General features: G+C 43.6%; 1 protein-coding gene and 1 long non-coding RNA gene across 3 annotated transcripts in view; one reads left to right on the forward strand and one right to left on the reverse strand.

The window, feature by feature from the left end:
- CLSTN2 (calsyntenin 2) overlaps positions 1–24,114 on the forward strand; it is a 609,330-nt gene that overhangs the window by 261,550 nt on the left and 323,666 nt on the right. The window lies entirely within an intron of this gene.
- Positions 16,473–20,431, reverse strand: LOC147577190 (uncharacterized). The gene is made up of 4 exons (XR_015240004.1): positions 20,323–20,431; positions 19,946–20,093; positions 18,902–18,965; positions 16,473–17,070 (listed from the first exon to the last, which is right to left on the reverse strand). It is a non-coding gene; the product is annotated as an uncharacterized LOC147577190 (long non-coding RNA).

Genomic DNA, 24,114 nt, shown 5'->3' on the forward strand with positions numbered 1-24,114 from the left:
CACAGCCACATTCTCTGCATGTTCCCAAGGCAGGTCTTGGTTAGTCAGTGAGATCACTCAAAATGCCATCTTCCGCCACTCCATGAGGACTAAGCACCTACTGTATGTAGGCGCTGTGTCTGAGACTTGAGCCCAGAGGACCATGAGGCAAGGTTACTGCCCTAAATGGCTGGTACTCCCTGATCAGTACAAACATCCATGCCTCACAAAGCTCCCGACCTGCACTCCCACCAGTTGGCCCTGGGCTGGGTGCAGCTCGTGTGGACAGCACCTTGTCATGGGCATACACTGTGCCCCAGGGGCCTGGGAGCTTCATCTTCTGTCCCTGAAGAAAATGCACCAGAATGCACACGAGTAAGGGATTTTGTTATAGATGTAACCTTGAATCCATTCTATTAAAAAAAAATGAAAAGGAAATCATTCACAAACTTCAGAACATTCACTTTTATTAGTAACAAATTACCGCCTGTGGAAATACTGCTGCTGAGATCTATAGCTATAAACAACTCTAAATTAGTCTGTTCATGGGGCCGGGAGGGCACTTGATCTGGTTGGTAGTGGAGCCAGGGTGTTGAGAGAGGCAAGGAAGGAACCCACAGAGACACCTTCTCCTGACACCCTGCAGAGCCCCTCAGGGCGTCCTCCCCAGCTTGGGGACAGAGGCCAAGGCAGAGGGCAAGGATGAGCAGCAGGGCAGGGATCTGGCAAAGTGGCCCTACGGGAGCAGATTGAGGAACCACGGCCCCAGCCAGCCAGAAATGAGCGTGAAGTGCTCCAGGCGGGTTCTGGCTTTGTGAATACCCGTCTGCTCTTATCAAGGATGAGGACACCTGACACGTGAAAGCCAAACATGACTCTTATCTTCCAGCCCTGAATTAGCTCCCCAAACCAACTCTTCAGGGCTTCTTCTTTTAAATAATGAAGTATCTGATAAATGTGCTGCCAAGTGCAGCTGAGAAGAGTGGCTGAGACCAGGTTTAAAATCTCCCAGGGAAGCACCCTCTGGACCCTCGAGGGAGACATTTGTACCTGCCCTGCTAGAATCTCCGCTTGGGGAGGGTCTGATGGATTGTTCCCTTCGGACGCTGGCTGAGCGCATCCAGGGTCAAGAATGCTCAGAGGCCAACCAGCACGTGGTAGACCTGAAATGGCAGATGTGGGGCCCATGACACAGCTGCCCAAGCCAGGAATTCGGAGCCCCAGAAGGGAAGCTGAGCCTGCCCTGCCTGAGCAGTAGATTACACAGCTGCTATTGGTTCCCTCCTTCTCCTCTATTCCTACTTCTTCATGCATCCCACAACCACTGCGTGACCAGAGCCCCCCAGGGTGAGGAGCAGACTTTGGGATATTCTCAGACCTTTCTTCAGACTTTCCTCAACCTCCTGTTTGTCCATCACAACCGACTCATCACGTGTCCTGTTTCCAGTGTCTAAGGTGCCAGTGTTTTAGCACATAAGCTCACGAAAACAGCAAAGGAAGAGCTTTGAGAACAGATCTTTCTTTCCGGGAATGTCTGTGACTTAACAGTGAGTTAGTCCAGGAGAAAGTGTCTCAGAATCACCATGTGCACCTCCGTGAGAAACTTCCTCTCTCTGAATCCCAATTATCTACTTTATAAGAAGAAGGAGTTGTTCCAGGTAACCTACCCTTCTCATTCTATTTATGCTTTAATGGCATGATTTCAGACATCAGAGAGAACTTTCTGTGACCTTTAACTCAGACTACCCTACCCTTTTTGTCTTCCAGGGTCTTTAAGTGGGGATAATGATGATAATGCCTTCCTTAGGAACTTGTTTCCAAAATTAAGTAAAATGACACATGCTCTACAAATTCAGAAGGTCAAAACCTGTGGGGACTGACGTTGATGGTGGTTTTTTAAATAACCAAGCACCGGGTAGATAGAGCATTCTCTGCCTGGTGAAAATCCTCCTACATACGTCTTGATGCAATTATTGGATTGTTGCTCTGGGTGAAGTCCTAGCAGATGAATTGGCAGGTCAAATGTATACTCTTTTAGTATTCTTGGTATCCAGAGCAGAACTGTCTTCCCAGAAAGGAACTGATTTACCAGTAGTTAAGAAAGGAAATGCTCTCTCCCCTGTTTTGCCAATTTAATGAGCAAAATTGTGACCACATTTTAGTTTGCATCTTGTTGATTACTGAAATGTGAACATTTCCAAAATCGTTATGAGGTATATGTGTTTTTTGTTTTGTACATTTTATATTCATATATGCTTATAATTGAAGAGATTATTGCTTCCCTATTAAAATGCAAAAATGTCTATCTCCCGCTTCCTCTTTTTAATAGTAACCCATTCACATATCTTTGTTTTGCGGGAAATGTTATTCTTTTGTGCTTTTAAATTTTGATTAGATGGTTTTGGATATAAATTTTAAACGGCATTAGTCATATCCATTAATGTTTTCTTTTATGATTTTTTTCCCCATTACTTTTTGCTCTAAGCAAAAGGAAAAAGTTCCTCATCCAAAAATCCATACAATACTAACACTTTTTCCCAAGGTTGTATATGGCTCCTTTTTAAACTAACTCTTTAAACTCTGTGAAATTTGTTTTGGTACAGGATTGGAGGTGAGGCTCTAGCTTAATTTCTTATGAGTAAAAATATTTCACTAATCCCCTTGAAAATAATGTCATTAATCTTAATTTAGTAAATCTAGTTGGCTTTATCCAGGAAGGCTTCTTTTCATGGATTTTCTTTCTTTTTATGAAATGCAAGGAGATCTTTTAATCTTACAATTATGATTAATGTTTTTTGTCTGTTTTATTTTAGTCAAGGGAAATTTAGAATATCTTTGTTTATTGATTCCGTTCCCCACAATTACTGACAATGCTTACAATCTCTGTTCTCCATGTATGATGTGCTCTGACACTGATGTGTGTTTCTTTGGCATTTTCCTGCCTTCTTAGATAGTTTATTTTATTTTTTGCATCAGTTTTACAGTGTTCACTTTGTTTTTTGGGTACTACCAATGCAAATTTTCTTTCCGATGCCATGGTTTTAGGTTCTGTTGCAATCCTTTTTATTTCACTTATCTTTTTTTTAGTTAATTCTGTTGGGTTTTCATATTATTTGTTATCTTTTAACCCAGTTTTACATATAAATTTTTTTTTTTTCAACGTTTATTTATTTTTGGGACAGAGAGAGACAGAGCATGAACGGGGGAGGGGCAGAGAGAGAGGGAGACACAGAATCGGAAACAGGCTCCAGGCTCCGAGCCATCAGCCCGGAGCCCGACGCGGGGCTCGAACTCACGGACCGCGAGATCGTGACCTGGCTGAAGTCGGCCGCTTAACCGACTGCGCCACCCAGGCGCCCCGTAACCCAGTTTTACATATAAAGACCCTGTGACTTTGAGCAAGCTGTGGACCTTCTCTGTACTTCCCAGCGGTAATTGGAGAATAAAATGAGTCAATACTAACAAAGCGCTTCTAGCTATGGCTGGCGCAGAGAAAGGGCACAATTAATCTCATTATTATTAACCCCCACCACACTTACTTTACACTTTGAAAAGACACAGGGGATAGAAAATGACAGTTCCCAGTTTGAAGTGCCCCCAGATTCCTTCATAGCTTTGCCACTGTCACAGCACCTTCCTGTGAGAACCATTTATTTAGGAAAAATATGTTATTATCATTCTATCTATTCCACTCATTTCCCGCTCTCAGAATTTTGAAACGTAGAGATTCAGTTATCTGTAGAATAAAGTCCGGTGTGTGTACTGTGGTGGTTGTCAGCAGGGTGGGAATGCAGAGTTGGGGTAATGCTTGGGGGACGGTATTCTGGCTGATCAAACCAGGATCCATTCAGTAGAAAAGAGAGGGCTCAGTGTTTGGGTAGGTATTGACTTTGCATTTCTAGATCGGGGGTCCATGGAGAACGAATGGATTATAGTCCCTCATGCTTTCAGGTCAACAGGTTCACTCCCTTTCAAACACATAGCTTTGGTGCCCGTTAGTGGATTTTTTTCATTTCCATTTCATTGATAGAAGATAGACTTTTCCTCTAAGTTTTGTTAATAGGTTAACTTCCAGGGCCAGATTTCAGTGCATTTGTGAGTGGTGGTGCCTGTGGTGGCTTGGTACATACTTCCATGGGGTCCTTACTGAGGGAGACTGAGTCCCCTGCTGCTATCCAGGGAGCCTTCCAGAATATATATCCCTGCTGAAGTTCCAGTGGTATCTGCATTGCTGTCTGAACCTGCCGTTGCCCAAGCTGGGAGTTAGAGCACTGTGGGATTTAGTAACTGAGAAAGTAGCAGTAACACTGCGTACTACTCTCTCCTGTGGACTGGCACCGGAGAAGACAAATGGCGTAAAGAGGCCCGCATAATGAAAGAGAGTCAACTCTTCGTTCATGTGGTGATGGAAGAGGGTTTTACTGTGGTCCAGCTTTGAAAAGGTGCTAAATTTTTATGTGTAAGTCAGAGGCTTAATTAAATTCTCACTACAAGCATAGATTTCAAGGACTTTTCTAAGCACCTACGTGGCTGCAAATCAGAGGCCATTCGGATTCTCATTCATTCACTTCCTTATTTATATTTATTGAGCTCCTGCCATGTACTAAGTGCTGGCGATACAGTGGTGAACAAGACAGAGCCCTCCCTGTCTCCTCTGAGAAAATCTACTCTTCACTGCACACCTACCATATCGTATTCATTTATTAGGAGCCTTATATGCATCGCTGCACCTATAATGACTCTGGGAGGTTGCCACCATTGTCCTTATTTTACAAGTGAGGGATTGGGACACAAAGAGCTTTGTGTCATTGGAGGGCCAGGACTCAACCCTCTGTTTGCCTGACACTGAAGCCCTTGGCTCATGATTCCCAAATCCACCAATTCCCACATGCCATGCGTGATCAGAATATGTTTGTGAGGATGTGATTCTGCAACCAGAGATGCAGTGTTCAACTTGATAGAAGCAGCCGTAGTTGGAGCATGCTGTACATCTGGATGCTGAGAAACATCTGGAAGCATTACACACTTTTAGGCAGGTGTTTGGCAACAAAGAGCCAGTCAACCCACATGATAACACACCCAGCGGGAATGAGGCATTCCCACCTGGAGTACAGACTCTTAAAGTCTGAGAGAAATTTTCAGTTTTGCTCTTGTAATCCTATGGGAAATCATGCAGTAGCCTGAGCTAAAGTCATGAAGGCTCAAGGAAACCTCAAGCTGCTGCTTTTTTTTGGTTGGATAACTCATCATTTTGAAGCCACACTGTGTCCTAACCATTCTTTGTACCATTCCGGAGGGAGGGTGCCACTTGTCTAGATGTTTCATCTTGCGTAGATCTTGGTGGGCCCTGTCCATGCAGTGGGTTTGAAGGAGGAAGATTGTTACTTAAACCCGCAGAATAGGCCTACTTACAACTATTGAGGTAGAATCTGGGGACAGGGAGGGAGTTGTAACAAATACTTAGACAGCCATGAAGCCAAGGACAGCTCAGCATTCCCTCCACTTCCTAGGGAGTTTCCAGTCTCCAAATTCATAGCTTTTCCCCTCGCCATCCCAACTATTCCGTGAACAGTAACACCATGTTATTATGAGCATGAGTTTTAAGAGAGGTTCTGCAGACTTAGGGGTGGAGCGGTGTCTCATTCCCTGGACAGGCAGAGTCAGGCTCCTGTAGATGGTCAGCTTGATGGAATGAAAGGAGCTCTGGACTGGCTGTTGGGAGGGCTGGGGCCTCATCCCAGCTCCGCCCTGCACTGGCAGTGTGGCTTTGGTAGATCATTCCCTTCCTGGCCTCAGTTTCCTCCTCCATAAATTGAGCTATTTAGGTTGGTTTGGATTATTTTAAGGAAACTTGCAGCTCTGTTACTTAAGATTCATTCTAGAGTGGTTGGTTTGCAGGGATAAGCAATCTGTTCTCAATTATCCATGACCAATAAACAGAAAAGGAGAGGCCCCAAACCACATAATATATGCTGAGTAATTCATATATATCCAATTAACCCCCACAATAAAAAACTTTAGGTAGTTGTAATAGTTAAAGTGGTACAATGGAGTTGAATCATCATGCACATTTGATTTACTTGAATGAAACCAGATGTGGATATTGAGAGAGAAATCTTCATTTATCTCCTCTTTACATCCCTGCCCCCACCCTGTTTAACATCTCTCCCTCAGCCTTTCAAACTAGACCTTAACCTCTAGTGAATCCAAAAAAAAAAAAAAAAAAAAAGGTAAGAAAAGAAAAAGAATAATAATCAGGGGAAGCTTTGGGGCTTTAAAGTGCCTGGCATTCACAATTTAAAGGGGATTTAAAGTTTTGTTGTTTTATTTTTCAAGCACAACATGTGCTTGATTTTCAATTCCCAGCACACCTGCTGGCTTTTGACCCTAAACCTGAATAGATTTCCCCTGCCTCATCCATAGTAGCTGTGACATGAAAACGACAGGTGTCAGGGATTAAGTAACCTGCCATCACAGGTGTGGTGAGGAGCCAGGGTTCAAATGTTGCACCAAATGACCAACTCCGTTCTCAGTCTCTTGCTTCATGTATAGCCGTGCCCAGCAACTGCATGGACATTTGGTTCCTCAGGAACATTCTGGGTGCTTGCTGTGGGTATTCCCCTGAATGAACAGTCATTTACACTTGGCTTTCTCATGCGTTATGTTAATCATTTTTAGCAGAGATTTCCCTTCTGGATTTGGTTTGGCTCAGTCCAGTGTTAAAAATGAGTTTGAGGCCTAGGGGAGCCTGGTGACTAATGACAGAAAGGCAGCCATCAGTGTCCTATGCAAGAATGGAAAATCATTTTTGGGTTAACGTTTCTCATTTGCCACAGAAAATCCACAAAGCAATTAATCTGCATATAGATAATTATTCATTTGTACCTCTTCAAAAGCAAAACTGCGGCTTATGTAAGTAGAAAGCTTATACGCTATGTTCTGAGGACCACCCAGAGCCACCCTTCCCAGAAAACTCCCTTAGCTAGCCTGAAAGACTACCATTAACCTCTCAACCACTTGACATTCTTCAATGGTTCCCCACTGTTTTTAGGGTAAAGTCTCATCTCTTTGATGTGACCCATAGGGCCTCTATTATCTATATTCTGCTTATATCTTTAGATTTGTTCCCCACTGTTCCTCCTACCTCCCAGCAGCTATAACAAACATTTCATTTTCTCAAGTAGGCCATGCTTCTGTTCACTCCAGACCTTGCTACATATTGTCCGTCACACCTGGAACCCTCATCCCCCACGCTGAGACCCACGAGACCTCAGCCCTCAGGCCCTGGGAAGCCCACACTGTTGCCCCTCACAGCCTTGCTTATACTCGGTTGCAATCGCTGGTTCCTATGCCAGAAGCTTCTTGAGGGGAAGAGCTCTGTCTTCCACCATGCCTTGTATCCTTACCATGCCAGTGCATAGGGGGTGTTCAATGGCTATTGATGAATGAATGACCTGATCATTAATTAAGATTAAACTCGCCATTTTCTATCTGGGAGAAATAGCCTCATAGCCATCAGCATTTTTCCTTTCATTTTCAATACCATAAGTAATACACGAAAATATTCTTCTTGTTAAAAAACATAAGAAGAAGGAAAGAAAAGAAACGTAGCAAATGAAGCTAAACTCTTCTTAACTACCATTTCCAGTCCCCAAATCCTCCCTTATATATTTTTTATTTTTCCTAGCCCCTGTGTGTATGTGTGTGTGCACATTTTCACATTTGTATTTCTGTACCCACATATCCGACAAAGAAAATGTATAGTATGATATAGAAATACCTATTCGCAGCTTGCTTTGCCAAATTTACAGCTTGTTATGGATTTGATCCTGTGTTAGCATCCTTAGCTTTAATTCATTCTTTTTAGAGTCTGTCAAGATTTCAGGCTGTGGATGGAACAATGTATGTAGTCACTCCCCTATTGTCCCTCAGAATTTACGTACAGAGTAATCCTGGAGTCTTTGATAGAGGGGAGGACTTTAGGGATCATATGATCTGATCTTCTCTAGAGACTGGAGTCCCTCCAGGAGGATCCCTGTGCAGATGTCTCCCATTCTTGCTTAGATACTTAAAGGAACAGAATATTCCATACCAGAGAAGGCAACCCTAACTACAACACTTATTCCCACATTAAACTGAAATCTTCCCTCTTTTAATTGCCACCCTCCACTGTTGATTCTTTCATCTGGAACCTCAACCACGAAGTGCACTTCCTCCTCCTCTCCCCTTGCCCTCCAGACGTGTGATGGGAACGGTCTCCCACAGATCATTCTTCTTAGTCCTTTGCCAATTTCTTTAGGATTTTATTCCTAGACCCCATAAACATCAGGCAGCCTTCTGAACGCACCCAGTTTGGAAAAATACTCTCTTAAAGTGTCACTCTTAGGAGAAAGGGCAGCATACTAGATACAGCCTAACCAGCCCTGGGCTCTTTGGGATTATCATCTCCCTCAAATTAACCACTATGCTTCCATTAATGTCACCCATTATCCTCATAGCTTCCGTCCCCAAGGAAAGAGGGAGCAGGACAAGTAGATTTGGGTCAGACTGGGATGACATTGGGTGAGGAATCTTCTCCTAGAATGTAGGTCTGGGCAGGGATATGGAGATGATAAGAGGATTCTGAATTCCCCCGGAAAATGCCAGTGAACACAGGGAACAGAATGACCATTTTACTTGGCATGTTCTTGGAGGAAACCAGTCCTCAGAAAGCTGGGGACCCAGCCCTGCCTGCTGATTCTTACTAGAGTAGAGGAGGAGCACCTGGCCCCCCAGGCCTGTGCAGGCAGGCCCAGAGCTGCTCCCGGCTGAAGAGTAGGAGCACTGGGGAGTAGCCCTCGGTGCCCAGTGTCCATCCTTCTCTGTTCAGTCCTTCAGGACGCCTAGTCTACCCTCATTCACTTATTCTAAAGTCTGACCCTGTGATGGGAATGTAGGTCCCCATGGTGGGATAAGTAGGAGGGATGGGTTTCACCTTCCTTTACAGAGGATCTGTGTCTTCAGGCAGAACAGGGCTCAAATCCAGCCCCACCCTCCATCAGTCAGCACACTTTGGCTGTCAGCAACAGGAACAGACCCTGGTGGCTGAAGCAGAAGAGGAATTACTAGAGGGTAATGTGAGCGGAGGGAACTCAAAGACCCCACGGAAGCTCGAAGGCCCAGGTTTAATTCCCATCCTTGAGCCAATCCATTCAAGATTTCAGAGATTTCAGAGATTCCAGAGATCGAGGGAAAATCCCACCCCAAGTGATTGCTCCTGTGGCAGACAGCTTTGAGAACAGGGAGAGACTATCATAGGGGAAGAAATTCAATAACAGCATAATTTAATGAAAGCAATATTTCTTTGACTGTCTGAAGCTTTATCTGTTTCCTTACACTTTGGGAAAGCACAGACACCACGTATTTTTGAATTCTTTATACAACATAATAAAATTAGACTATTTATTATATGTGTGTTAATCAGAATGTATCAAATTTTTATCAAGCAGCCAAAATAGCTAACACTTATGGATTTTGCATTATGATGTAGATCTGGGGCAGAGGGATGAATATTTGAGTAACAACACTTAGTCCTTGCTACGACAAAGATCTGGATCCCCTGGTAGAAATAGGAGGTGGGAAAAGTCCCTTTTCTGCCTTGCTCTTATATGTGGCTGGTGGTTTGATCAGAAAAAGCTCTCATTCTGCCTTCCTTCTTCTTCCTCTCCTCCTCCCCTGCCTTGTCCTTTTTCCTTATTCTTCTCTTTGCCCCTCCTGCACCATCCACCTTCTCCTCTTTTCCTCATTCCCTCTCTCCTTTTTTTAATTTCCCCCTACTTCTGCCATGTATGACCATAACAAATTATCCCTGGGTCACAAGACCCACCATTCATTCTTTGGAATAAAACAGTTTCCTTGGTAAAATGTAAGAAGTGCATAGAACAGGAAGCAGACAACTTGTTCTTAGACAGACACCCTTTAACTGTAACTGTTTATACATCCTTACATCTGTGGTAGTTCTCTCCATGCAAGAGGCATCAGAGGTTTGGGAAAAGAAACACTGGGTGGAGAGTTAGGAAGGGATGGGAATCCCTGCTTGGCTTTTAACTAACTACCTGTTACTTTGGGAAACCGTAACTCATCCTTCGTTGAAATACTCAGTACAATGCCAGGCACATGGTGAACATTCAGTAACTTAACAGAGTCTGTAGAGCCTAGTGATAACCATGCAAAAGGAACTTTTCCTCTCTGTGCCCCAGTTACCATATCTGAAAAATCAGGATAATTGTGCTGCTTTTCAAACTGCATCATTATAAGGATTAAATAAGTTAACTCATATAAAATGCTTAACGCAGTGCCTGGCATAAAGTATGTACTCATTGTGTGTTTCCTAATATAAAGTAGGTCTGGGTTTGGTCAGGAAAATGGCAAACACTCTAGATATTTCCAGCACAAAGGGATTTCATAGAGAAGATTTGAGGGCGCAGATCTTTAGAGGAACAAAGGGGATGAAAAATCAGCCACCGCTAGTGTTCAGGAAGTCAGGAATTGCAGAACCAATGGGGGTAACTTGCAAGAGAACGTCCAAATGCTCCTGGCATCACTCCGTCCCGTCTACCTTCTGCTGGAGAGCCTGCATGGCTGCCCACCACTGCTTAGGAGAGTAGGGACTCCGCACCTCGTCACCTTGCCTCTCTGCTGTTATTCTTACAAAGACAGAAAACCTGTCAACCTCTGGTTAGAATTCCAGGAAATCTAGTTCCCAGGGCTCTAGAACTGTGATACAGGAGAAAGCACAGAGGAGAGAAAATGGCACTAAGTTGCCCAAAACCCATTGGGCAGAGTAGGGAGCATACCCAGGGCTGATGTGAAGATTATGTGAGATTTAGAGTGTAAAAGCGTTTTGTAAACTTCAGAGTTCCAGGCGGGTATTAGATTTTGATGATAATGGGAGGGAAGCAGGAGCAATGTGCCCCAACAATGAATCCAAGACCGCATAAGAAAACCTAGGAAACCAAGTGACAGTGTACTGAAGTCACATGCCATGGATAATTTGACACATTTAAGAATTTACCATACGCCAAGTTCTATCATAAAAGCTTTACATGCACTCAGTCATTTAATCCTTACCAAAACCCATGCAAGAGGTACCATCATACACATTTTACAGGTGAGAAATCCTGGTCTGGAGAAGTTAAGTAACTTGCCCAAGGTCACACTGCTTGTAAATGGTCAAGCCAGGATTTGAATCTCAACAGTTTGATTCCGGGACATGGTTTCTTACCTGGTGTGTTGTAGCGGGGAGGAATGCACAGGCTGAGGTTGGCTGATTTCACATTTCTGGGCGCTAGCTCTGACTGTAGCCAAGTGTCTGTTACATCCTCCACTATGATTATTTTTTTAATTTTTTTCATGTCTATTTATTTTTGAGAGACTGAGAGAGAGACAGAGCACAAGCATGGGAGGGGCAGAGAGATTGGGAGACACAGAATGGGAAGCAAGCTCCAGGCTATGAGCTGTCAGCACAGAGCCCGACGCGGGGTTCGAACTCACCCGTGAGATCATGACCTGAGCCGAAGTCAGACGCTTAACTGACTGAGTCACCCAGGCGCCCCTCCGCTATGATTTTTACATCCTCAGAGTAGAGATTACTTTTTAAAAGCCCAGGTCCTTATTTCTTGCTTCTAGAAGCAGTCTTTTGCCAAGGCTGGGGATGTGCTCTCCTATGAAGAGGAATTTGACAAAATGATCAAGCAACTTTGTCCCATCATGGCTGCTCATGGAGCAGAGTTATAACCCGCCCCAAGAACTGCCCCAAGATCCTCATTCAACACAAAGTGGCACATCCTCTGTGGTTTTCTGAGATCCAGGAAAAACTGATTATCATTCAACGGTCAACATAAAAAATTTATTTTTTTAATTTTTTAATTATTTTTAAATGTTTATGTATTTATTTTGAGAGGGAGAGAGAGCGCACGCACATGAGCCGGGAATGGGCAGAGAGACAGGGAGGGAAAGAGAATCCCAAGCAGGCTGTGTACTGTCGACACAGAGCCCAATGCAGGGCTCAATCTCATGGGCCATGAGATCATGACCTGAGGTGAAATCAAGAGCCAAAGGCTTAACCAACTGAGCCACCCAACCACCCCTGCCAAAATTTAATTTTTTTTTTAATTTCAAGTTCATTAATTACTTTGTACGTGACATATATAGGAAATAAGAACATGCAAATAAAGTCCTTTCTCTTCAGTATAATTGATATTTTCTGCACCTTTTCAAGATATAGGAGAAATAGAAATGGTTGGTGTCCTGAGAGACAGTTGTGGCTCCAGGATTTGTAGAATGTGACCCATTTCTTCTAATAGCCTTCCTTCACCTTCGGTTTTCTCCATCAGCTGCTTCTAGAACAGAAATGGCCCTATTTACCTTAGAAAGCCAGAGCATTGTTTTTGGACTAGAAAATGAAACTATTTAAGAAAAGTCAAGTACAGAGAAAGCTTAGAAATTACGGTTTGAGATTTTTAAAGTTCTCTACAGCAGAAAGGAAGGAAGAAACCAAACCATGTTCTGCTTCCGCTCAGAAGCACATTAGCTGTGGAATGAACGAGACCCTCCCTGAACCTTCATCAGTGACTCGGCATACATAAACTGACCTGTTTTCTAGCTGCCCCAACAGGAGGATGACCAGGAATAGGAACGTGCACCTCATCCAAAAAGTCATCAAGGGGCTGGAACTCAGGAGGTAAAAGCAAAACTAGAATGTTGATAAGAAAATGTAATAGTTATCCCTTTTTTTCATGTTTATTTTTGAGGGAGAGACCGTGTGAGCAGGGGAGGGGCAGAGAGAGAGAGGGAGACACCGAATCTGAAGCGGGCTCCAGGCTCTGAGCTGTCAGTACAGAACCTGACTCAGGGCTCAAACTCATGAACCCCAAGATCATGACCTGAGCCGAAGTCAGATGCTTAACTGACTGAGCCACCCAGATGCCCCAACAGTTATCATTTTTAAAGATGCGCAAAATTTCCCTAGCTGTTGTCAGAAAAAGATGGCTACCCCTATTAACTGAGAGATTCCAACATTTGGGAATAAGACTGTCTGGAGTCTCTGCATATGCTCTTGTTTTGCCTGTATTAACCTCCATGCCATTTAAGCAAAGATGCAACCTCACACAACCCCTTAGTGGCAAAGTTGTGAGGGATTTGGGGTGGTGCTTTCACAGCAACCCGGTACTCAAGTCTTTGCTCCCTTACTTTATGCTTACTTCTTGGTTTGGAAAGACCCATCCCAGGGCCAAGCAGAAAGTAAAAGTGAGTGTGGAAAACACAGGGGTACTGGGATTGTGCTGAGCTGCAGGGGGGCTGCTCTCACTGAAAGCAGGACCCAGCCAATTGCTACCTTGTTTGGTTGTCGGCACATGTTGCTAGGTATTCTGAGTTTTGAGAAGAACCTGAATTGAAAAGGAAAAAAAAAAAAAAAAAAAAAAAACTCCTGAATTCTAAAGATCAACAACTAGCTGTTTTTGAAACACTGAGTAGGTCAACCTCGCTGGTGTTGGGACCAAATTCAGCCCAGAGGAACCTTCTCCCCAGAGACCTTTCAAGGCAGGTGGCTGCTTTATAAAATAACTAAAGCCCCATGGAATGTGGAGCAAAGCTAATGTTTGGGGTGGGATCTGTTGAGGGAAATGATAATTTGAGTTGGCTTCTAATAACGGATTATGTGGAGTCCCTGCGGGGACAAGGACATCCAAAGAGCCTTCACAAACATGGCCATGTGCAGCAGGATTGAATGGTGCAACCATTCAAACCATCACAGTGAACCACATGAGCAGAGGTGGTAAAGTAGGAATTTATTTTACCACCACCAGTATGTCAACTCCAACCATGTTCTGCCCCATGTGTAAATTGCAGGGATTATGGACATTCCAGAGCCTGGATACATTCATGTCTGAAGAGTAGGGTGTCCAGCCTTTCCTAAAAAATAGGAACAGGAATAGGAGAAGAGGGGGCTTGCATGCAGGGCTGAGGACTTCAGAGTTTCTCATCTCATCAGAGACCTTTTCTGGCCTGTGTTCCCAGAGAGCATGCAGGGGACATCTGGGCTCACACATTAGTTGCGTGTGAGTGAGTTTTAATTAAAGCCCAGGGCTTTAAAAACTCCATATTTCCCTCAGGTAACCTTTAAAACCACAATTCCTTAATTCAGAGAATTCAAATCTCCTTAAGAAAACAAGGTAGCTTTTTATCTAGGAGTAATGTTGCTTCCAGACTCCTTTTCTTGATGTGTTTTTTAATGCTTTATGGATGCTGCTCCCTCCTTGTTCAGAGCAAACCCTATCTTGGTATCCTAGAGGCTGGTAAATGCAGTTGGAGGGACACCTGTGGTCCCAGGATGGAGAGGTGGTACCCAGCCCTTCAAGGCTGTCCAGCAGATTCAGCTCTGGTGTCAGAGGCAGCTGGATCTCCTGCACAAACACTTGGTAAAGAGAAATTTCTAGAAGGCACCTCTTGGAAGCCTGGCTTCCTCCAAGCTTCCTGGCTGCCCGTGGCACCTCCCTGGGAATGTGCTATGTCAGGTCATGGGATACAGAAGTGTCTCCAAAAGGCGCTGTAGTCATTATCATATCTATACCCACCTAGGGCTTTCTCTTTGCTCCACACTTTGGCCATAGTTGGTCACTCCACCTTCAGGGCCATGGGGCACTATTTTTGTCCTCATTCTATAGATTGGGGAATAGAGAGTGAGAGGGCTTATGTTATGTTCTCAGCATCTGTAAATGGCTTCAGGCCCAGGCAGTTGGCTCTGGATGCTGTGCTCTGACCTACTGTGCTGTTCTGCCTCTCACGGTTCCCTGCAGCCAGGAAAACAACATCCAGATGAGAACAATCAATGCATCAGCTCAACTTTAAGGTGCAGACTGGGCTGTGTCACCTGCCGCTGAACTCCTCAAACGCCTACAGGCGAGTCTGACCACAGCACCCCCCAGCAGAGGTTGCCCCTTCCAGGTGCCATCCCATATGTTCATGATATTATACACATCAGTGTTATGGTGTGTTTAGTCACTAGCCTGCAACACTGGCCGGGGAGAGAGTGCAAGTATCCTGGGAGAATAGAATTGTGGACCACTATGTGGAATTTGGCTCCTTGTCTCCCCACCTGAGTCCCATGGTTAGTTTATGGACAGTTTCCATTTTTACCCTGAAATTGGCCTAGATGTCTTTAACTTTGGAACCAGGCCTCCTTGCCTGGGCAGCATAGCAAGTACTCCGTCCATGTCCATTATTATTAACTCTCTAAGTCATGGAGAAGATTCTGGGTATATTCAGAGGCAGATTTGCCAAGAGCCATTTCCATTCAGTTTAACAGCAATGTCTTCAGTGCCCAGTACTGAGCATGCCTGAGCAGAACTGGAGCCTTCTTCCATAATGCTTTCTAATGGAAAATCCAAAAGCAAGGCCCAAGAACTCAGAGAAAGAACACAATACCCAATACCATTTGTGCTGATTGATGATAGAGACAGGGCAGTTTCCATCCAGAGAAGGAAGAAAAGTGAAATTGACAGATGCCTCTGCGTGTCCAGGACTGCGTGCTCAGGACTGTCACCTACGCTGTGGCCTTAGATCCTCACAACTAGCTGGTGAGCTTAATAGTATTATCTGGGGCCAGAGAGGACAGAAAGTGATCTGAGGCACTGGCTCTGTGGGACCATGGGTTTGTGACTACGAGGAGACAAGGTTGAGAGCGGGGGTGGGGGAAGTGGAGAGCAGAAGACAGGTGAGGAGTTAGCCAGGCTCTGGACACACATTACCTTACTGGGTCTGACTTCAAAATGAACAACCACCCAATCAAAGCAGAAATCATGGACCAAGCCTTGTTCTTCTCTGTACCTCTATAATGGCTGAAAAAAATGTTTTATATTATTGAAAGAATGAATTAATAGTATCATTTGAGGGCTCTTACAGAGCAGAAACATGATGGATATGCAGAAGAATAATAAATTTAAACCCATGATTGCTGTCCTCAAGTCTTTCCCTCTGACTTTAATTCTCAATTATCTCTCCACATGTCTGCAGCTAAGAACTGAACATCTCATTAGAATATGGGGCAAATGCTGAAGACACAGAATTCTAGGAGGCAGGAAAACAGGCTAGATCAGGAGCCCCTGAGGGTCTCATTCTAACTCCAGCAAACCCTGGGGCTTCCAGGGACACCTACACCCTTCAGGTGGTTGGGGATGAACAGCGCAGAAGGTTGTTTGGTACCTGCTGTGAGACCCAGGTATTTATGGTCTACAAGGCTCACAGGGCAGCCATGACTGGGACCTTGGCACACGGCCCCAAAACTAGAATTTATTTGTGCCCCAGAGTTGATCAACACCAAGAGGCTGTCTCACACAGTACCTAAGTACACTGAGGCTGGTGTTAAAACCAGAAGGCCAGCAAGACATAAAAGCAAGAATATAACCAGACCACCACATGTCCAAGACCAGAGTTAGGAGGAAACGTCAGACAACTCACATTTTAATGTTTTTATTCACTTTGAAATTCCATCGTGTCCATCTTCATTCCAAGAGCAGGCCATCCACAGGCCCTGGGCAGGATGTGTTGGAGGGGCACAGTCTCTCCCCTGGTTATTTCTCAAGTGGGCAGGGCTCTGTCTTCAGGTTGGCTCTTCATTTTCATAAGAAAAGACTTCAGCCAAATAAGCGTGTCTAGCTCAGGAAGCACTTTATTAGTAAAGTATCTCTTGTGCCTCTAGGCTCTCACCGGTATGTATTGCCTTCAGTAGCGTGGGGCCCAGAGTGGAAGGGCACCTTTTTGTATCTCATGTCGAAAGCTTGGATTTTCGGTAGATCTGAACCATAGCCTAGGCCACCACATTAATTGCTTTAACTTCTTACTTCTCATTTTCCTGATGTATAACATGGAAAAATAGCATCAAGTCCAGAAGTTTGGAGTAAGGGGCATGGCATATGAAAGTGGCTGGTGCAGGGCTGAGCCCCAAAATGAGGCCATTCATGGGTTCATTTTAATCACAAGGACAGCCTTCAGTGTCCCCTTGGGCTTCCCCTCCTTCTACTTCCTTCTCAGCAGTTAGAATTCAGACAATGTCTGCAAAGACAGGATCGTGCTCAGAAGGAGTTGACAAATCTTTGAGTGGGCACCAAGCACCAATATTCACAGAGAGGCCCAGTACAGAGGCCCAAATTCCTGCCTCTATTTACCACAAATTCTGACCTACGCAAGGCAAGGGGACTAATAAGTGGTCCTGAACAGGGCAGACCTTGGTCCATCCAGTCTCCTACTGCAAAAATTCCCACATCTTGGTGGCATCTTCATGCAGTTTGGGGGAAGCAGATGTTGACAGATAAGTTGATATTTCCATTCTTGCTAACTTTAGAGCTGGAACCTAGCTTAATTCTCTTATAGACTGAGGATAAATGCTCTTTTGTAGAGCATGAAGAATCTCATGGGGAGAATTTAAGAGCTAGAACTCTAAGGCTTGGGTGAGAGGTTCAGACTCCAGTGGCCCCAGGCCTGAGGGAAGGAGGAATCCAGTCTGCCGATCTGGTAAAGAGCACAGAGCACAGTGCCTGGCCCACATTCCACATACTCCTCACTGTTAGCTTTATATCATTGTGACTCTGCGGACTCCTGGCCATGCAGGGCCTGGTAAGGGTCCTGGCACAAAGTAGGACGACAGTAAATGTTTACTGTGAGTGAGTGAGTGAGTGGACAGATTTGAATCCCACCCAGCCCTCACTCAGCTGCCTGTAAGTCTGTGATTTCAGAGCCTCGAGAGAGAAGGTGCTTCTTGACCCTTTTTTCACTATGCTTCCCAAGTTGGCCCATGACTATATCAGGCTGCTCACCTCACTTAAAGGAAGAGATCTGTCCAGGAGACCAGCTGTAAAGCAGGAGCCATCACCAGTCCAGGCTAGGTACAGGACTGGGCACTGTGCACACAGCATCAGGGACCAGCAAGAAAACCCAGCCAGGCACTGGGCATCAGGCACCTAGCACCTGGCACCAGGCAGGTACTCACAGCTGGAGGCCCTGACCCCTGTAGACCACTGACCATTCCCAGGCTCAGCCCAGAGGCTCCCTGAAGTTTCCTGCACAAGGTCTAGGCAGGAGCCAAGAATCTGCTGCCGAAACAGACCTCCGCAGTGAGTCAGGAAAATGACTGAGGGCTCTGAGTATGGATGGCACCTGTTCCAGTGTAGACACAGCAACCTATTGCAGGAGTACCTGTCAGACAGGTCAAAACTCCCTTATCCAAAATTTTAAAAAGCTCTGAATCCTGAAAGCCTTTTCATAAATTTGATGTCAAAACTCACTGGGTGAGAACATTTGACTGAAGTAACAGAAAAGTATTTATAGTATTTATTTATCTCACTTAATGTGAATGTTTCTATATTTAACTACATAAATATTAGCGTGTTTGATTGTGAGACATTGCCCTCAATCCTGCAGGGAGTGGAACATAATATAAATTGTGAGTGCCACATTAGCTTCCTAAATGCCAAAGCACACCCCCCCTCCACACACACACAAAACACCAAAACAAAACAAAACAAAACAAAACAAAACCCCTGAATTCTGCAACCCAATTGGCCTCAAATAGTTTGATTAAGAAAATATACACCTGGAATAGTAAGATTGGCAGCTAGCACTCATACTGGGTCTTACATCTAAATGCCTCACTCTATTCTCTCTTTTAATCCTTGCCAAAATCTTAAAAAGTGGATGCTATCATTTTTATCCCTGTTATAGAGAAGGGAAAACTGAGGCTCAAAGAAATAAAATAACTTGCTCAAAGCAGACACAGTAAGCAATAGAGTTAAGAATCAAACCCAGGCAATCTGCTTGAATGTCAGCCTTCTTAACCGCTGTTCTATGCTGAATTGGAGTAATGTTAACTAAGAAATGTCTTACTCACCCAGCGACCTTGTCTGCCTGGGCTAGAGACGATGTTTTACCCGGAGCTGGCAACAAGCCTCCGTCTTTGTCAAACATAAGATGCATGGAAAAATCAACAGGACGATGCATTAATTAGCAATTAGAGTGTACTTACAACACAATCCCTAATCTTAATGATAATTTATTTCATTTATGCTGCTGAGGCAGCTGAACAATTCCTTATCCATTAAAAAAAAAAAAAAGGACAGAAGAAGAAGAAGAAAGAAAATTTTTAAAAGTGGAGACTGCTTTTCCCTAAGACAGGGCCATGCCTAAATCATGTTTGAGAGGCACTCCGCAAAGCACCCAGCCCCCAGTACCTGGACCAGCCCCTCATGGGACCTGGATCCTGTGGCTGGCCTTTGGGCAAAGCTGTAGGAGACCCTTGAATACTAGGGTGATAAACCAGCCCTTTCTGAGGGATGCACTTCCTGTTTGCAAAGAGGGATCTTGAGAACGCCTTTTTTGCACCTGGCTTTCCGCCATATCAGCATCCACTTTCCTAGGCGGGTTTATTTCCTATCTGCCACAGTGCTGGGTAGAAATGTCTAGTAGACACACTACCAACATCAAGAGGTCGAGATGCTCTCTCTTGGGCCTCGGTCTGCTGTGCTGAAATTAATGCTCCTAACTTCCCATTGGGAAGCCTTAGTGATTACTCGATCCCTGGCAAGAACTTCAGCCCCTGCCCCAAACCCTGTTCCTGTGGCTGTTTTATTCTACATGCTTCGGTGTTCAGTGCTGACTCTTGTTTCAAGGAGACCTGCACACAACTTAATGAAGACCAGATCAAGTTTTGCAGGTAAATCTGGTTCTTGGTAATACTACAGTTCCCACAGGCATGTGTGCCATGCTCTGCAACCAGGAAGGTTTTGGGAATGTGTGCTGTCCCCCGCACCCTGGAAGGCCACCTCTGAGGATGAATTCACTTGGAGGAATGGGGTGTTTTGGTGGGACCACTCAGGGCTAGTTCCCTTCCGATGAGTGATGCCTGGATGGGTTTTGGATTCATTTATCTACTTACCTGGTCCTTCCTAGAAGCAATGCAGAGAAACAATTACTCGTGTGGGTTGTAGAGTTATATAATCTGGATTCAGGCCGCAGCCTGACCCCCTCCTATCTCTGTGACCATGGGCAAATTATGGAACCGTCTTAACCCTCAGTTTTCTCACCTGTAGAAGGGAATAACAATGAGAACTGGTTCTCGGTATTGTTTTGAGAGTTAAATGGGATAATGGCTGAAAAAAGCTCAGCACAATTCCTAGAACTCAAGAAATAATAGCTATTATTTTTAGTCATGTAACCAGCATTCATTGGGCACTTACTGTGAGCCAGGCACTGTCCTAGACAGTAGAGATACAGCAGGGAACACAACGGGAAGTTCTCTAGCACAGAACTTACCTTTCTGTGTTCATTGCGGTCCTATTCATGCAAGCCTCACAGACAGGAACCCAGCGCGGCAGCCTTCCTCCAACTGTGACCCAGAACACTTTTGTCTGGGTCCCTGGTCAGATAACTTTTTTTAAAAAAAATCTGATTATAATCTTACAATCAGTAATTATAACTCTCCAGTCTTATAATAATCTATAGATGCCCCATGCACAGCCTCAGATCAATAGGTCTGGGCCGTCCTACAGTAAAGAGGCCTGCTTAACTTTGATTAAACCTGCGTTCCTCGAACTTACATGACCACAAGAAATCGTTGCTAATTCCTGTTAGACTGACGGCCACGGGTCTATGCTCAGAGGATCACATGAAGGCAGTGCTCAGCTAGAGATGACTGAACAGGCAAGTACACGATAGAGTGAGGAGTACCTGGGTCTGTACTTCACCGAGCTGCGAAACAAAGCCTTCCCTGCTCTCAGGGGCAGGAGGCTCTCTCCAGTAGCCAGCGCTGGCCTGATGTCAGGGTCTGTCCCAAGTGCATCTGCCTGTGTGTGAATTCAGTATCAACAACTAGAGGAGCATCAGCCTGACCATCCTGGTCCACAGACGCCCAGCTCTGGGGCACAGGCTCACGTCTTCCACTGCAGACCTCTCTCCTGCAGCCCCTGCACAGGACTCCTTCCCTTGTGGGCCGCTACATTCCTTCCCCACTGGGAGTTACTTGTGGAGAGGTGGGAAGGGCAGGGCTTGAGCCCTAAGTGCTAAACTTTCCCTCCTCTGCAGAGAGGTCCATAAATCTGTAACCAACGTTTGCCCCCTTTGGAATAAACTCCTAATTGATTTCTAAAGATTGCTGTTTGCAAATTAAATTACACTTCCCTTATCCATTATATAAAGAAGCATAAAGCAGTCACCTCTCCTGGGCACACACCCCCTCCTCAGACTCCTGGGGTGTGATTACATTACTTCAATTGCAGGGCTTCCATTCAACTCAAGCTACATGAATTGTTTCTCTTGCTTGTTTAATTGCCCATGTCTTATTACAGAGACAATTTATTGTTTTAGTGCAGCATAAAGTTCAAATATTTTATGCAAGATGAATACGGCCACTGACATTTTTATTCTCTTCTCAAGTTCACACATACAAAATCCACATTGGAAACTTTTCAAAATGTTTGTGGCCAATACTGCAAAATGTCAAAACCTCCATAAGTTGTTTTGTTTTGTTGTTGGTTTTTTCAAAGAAAAGACTCTAAAGAGTGTATTTCCTTTTCTAACATTGCTGGGGATTTTATGGGGTGATACTTACTGGCACAAGCTCATGAAGAACGTCCCCTAGGTGTGAAAATGCCTTTGAAAACACATTGGGAATGAACTGTTGATATACACAACAACTGGAATCACTAGAAAATGGTACTGAATGAAAAAGCCAATCCCCAAAGGCTACAACCCGCGTAACTCCATTCAGATAACATTTTTTGAAAGACAAAATTATTGAAATGGAGAATAGCTTAGTGGTTGCCACAGGTTTCGGAGGGGGAGGAAAGTGAGGATAGTAGGTGTGGCTCTAAAAGGGTAAAGGGAGGGATCCTTGTGGTGATGGAATCTGTATCTTGGCTGCATCCACGTTGATATCGTGGTTGTGATATTGTGCTATAGCTTTGCAAGATGTTGCTACTGGGAAAAAACGAGTAAAGGGTACACAGGATGATTTCTTATAACTGCGTGAAGATCTATAATTATCTCAAAATAAAAGTGTAATCTAAAAAGCACATTGAAAAACACAGAGAAGTGACTAGATACATGTATAGCTATGCAACAAAACTTGATCCATTGTGCAATTGGGCATTGTACAAATTAGTATGGATATTCATTGTACAATTCTTTCCACTCTTCTCCATCTTCCACAATTTTCACAGTAAGCTATTGGAAAAAATATACTGGAAATGTGAGCAATAGCCCTGACAGGACACTTGTTATATTCTGGTTTTCTTCTTGTGTTTGTTTGTTTGTTTGATAGCGGCTATCCAAACGTGTAAAGTATAGCTCATGGTGGTTTTCATGTCCCTGATGATTAGTGATGTTGAGAAAATTTTCATACACTTGTTAGTCATTTGTCTTCTTTGAAGAAATGTCTATTCAAATCTTTTTGCCTATTGTCAAGTCAGGTATTTAGTTTTTTGTTATTGACTTGTAAGAGTTCCTTGTGGTTTTTGGATATTTACCCCTTACCTGCTATAAGTTTGCAAATAATTTCTCCCATTCTATACGTTACCTTTTCACTCTGCTGATTGCTTCCTTTGCTACAAAGAAGCTTTTTAGTTTAAAGATAGTCACACGTGTCTAAGTTTGCTTTTATCTCCTCTGCCTTTGGCGTCATACTCAAGAAAGTATTGCCAAAACCAAACTTATGAAGAAATTGCCCTACATTTTCTTCTAGGGTTTTGTAGTTTCTTACATTTCTGTTCTTACATTTAAGTATTTAATCCCTCTTTAGTTTCTTTTTGTTTATGGTATAAGTGTCCAATTTTATTCTTTGCAGATGGATATCCAGTTTTCCCCAGCACCACTTATTGAAGAGACTGTCTTTTCCCTATTCTGTTCTATCTAGGTATCTATCTATCTCTTCTTTTTCCTATCTCTGTTCTCTCTAGGTATCTAATCTGATTTATGCCAGTACAATTCAGTGTTGATTACTGTAGCTTTATAATATGCTTTGAAATCAGGAAGCTTTGTTCTTTCTCAGGATTATTTTGGCTATTCAGGATCTTTTATGGTTCCACATGAATTTTGGGATTGTTTTTCTATTTCTGCAAAAAGTAACGTTAAAATTCTAAGGAGGTTGCATTGAATGTACAGAATGATTTGGATAGTGTGGACGTTTTAATATTAAGTCTTCCAGTCCATGAAAATAGGATGTCCATTTGTTTTTGTCTCCAATTTCTCTCATCCGTGTCTTGTAGTTTTCAGTGTACGAGTCTTTCACCTAATCAGCTGATCCCTAAGGATTTTATTCTTTTTGGTGTTACCGTAAATGGTATCACTTATTAATATCCTTTTAACATAGTTCAGTGTTAGTGTATAGAAATGCAACTGATTTTTGCATATTGAATTTGTGTTCTCCGACTTTACCAAATTCGTTTGTTAATTCTAATTTTTCAGGGAGAATCTTTAGGGTTTTCTACATATAAGACCATGTTATCTGTAAATGGGGACAATACTTCTTCCTTTCTGATTTGAATGCCTTTTATTTCTTTTTCTTGCCTGACTGTCCTGGCTAGGACTTCCAGTACTATGTTAAATAGAAGTGAGAGTGAGCCTCCTTGCCTTGTTCCAGATCGTAGAGGAGAAGCTTTCAGTTTTTCACCTTTGATAATGATGTTTGTTGTGGACTTATATGGCTTATATTATATTGAGGTAATTTCCTTCTATTCCTAGATAGTTGAGCATTTCTTCATGAAAAGGTGTTGAATTTTTTCAAATGCTTTTCCTGCTTCTATGGAGAGGATCGTGTGATTTTTATCCTTCATTCTTTCAAAGTGGTGTATCACATTGGTTGATTTGCATATGTTGAAACATCCTTGTACCTCAGAGATAAATCCTACTTGGTCATGGTATATGATCCTTTCAAAGTGTTGTTGACTTCAACTTGCTAACATATTGTTGAAAATTATTGCATCGATATTTGTCAGACATATTGGCCTGTAGCTTTTTCTATTTTATTTATTTATTTATTTATTTATTTATTTATTTATTAGTGTCATTGTTTGCTTTAGTATCAGGGTAATGCTGGCCTCATAAAATGAG

The sequence above is a fragment of the Puma concolor genome, chromosome C2 (genome assembly GCF_028749965.1).
Source record: "Puma concolor isolate L17-30 chromosome C2, mPumCon1.1.hap2, whole genome shotgun sequence".
NCBI lineage: Eukaryota > Metazoa > Chordata > Mammalia > Carnivora > Felidae > Puma > Puma concolor.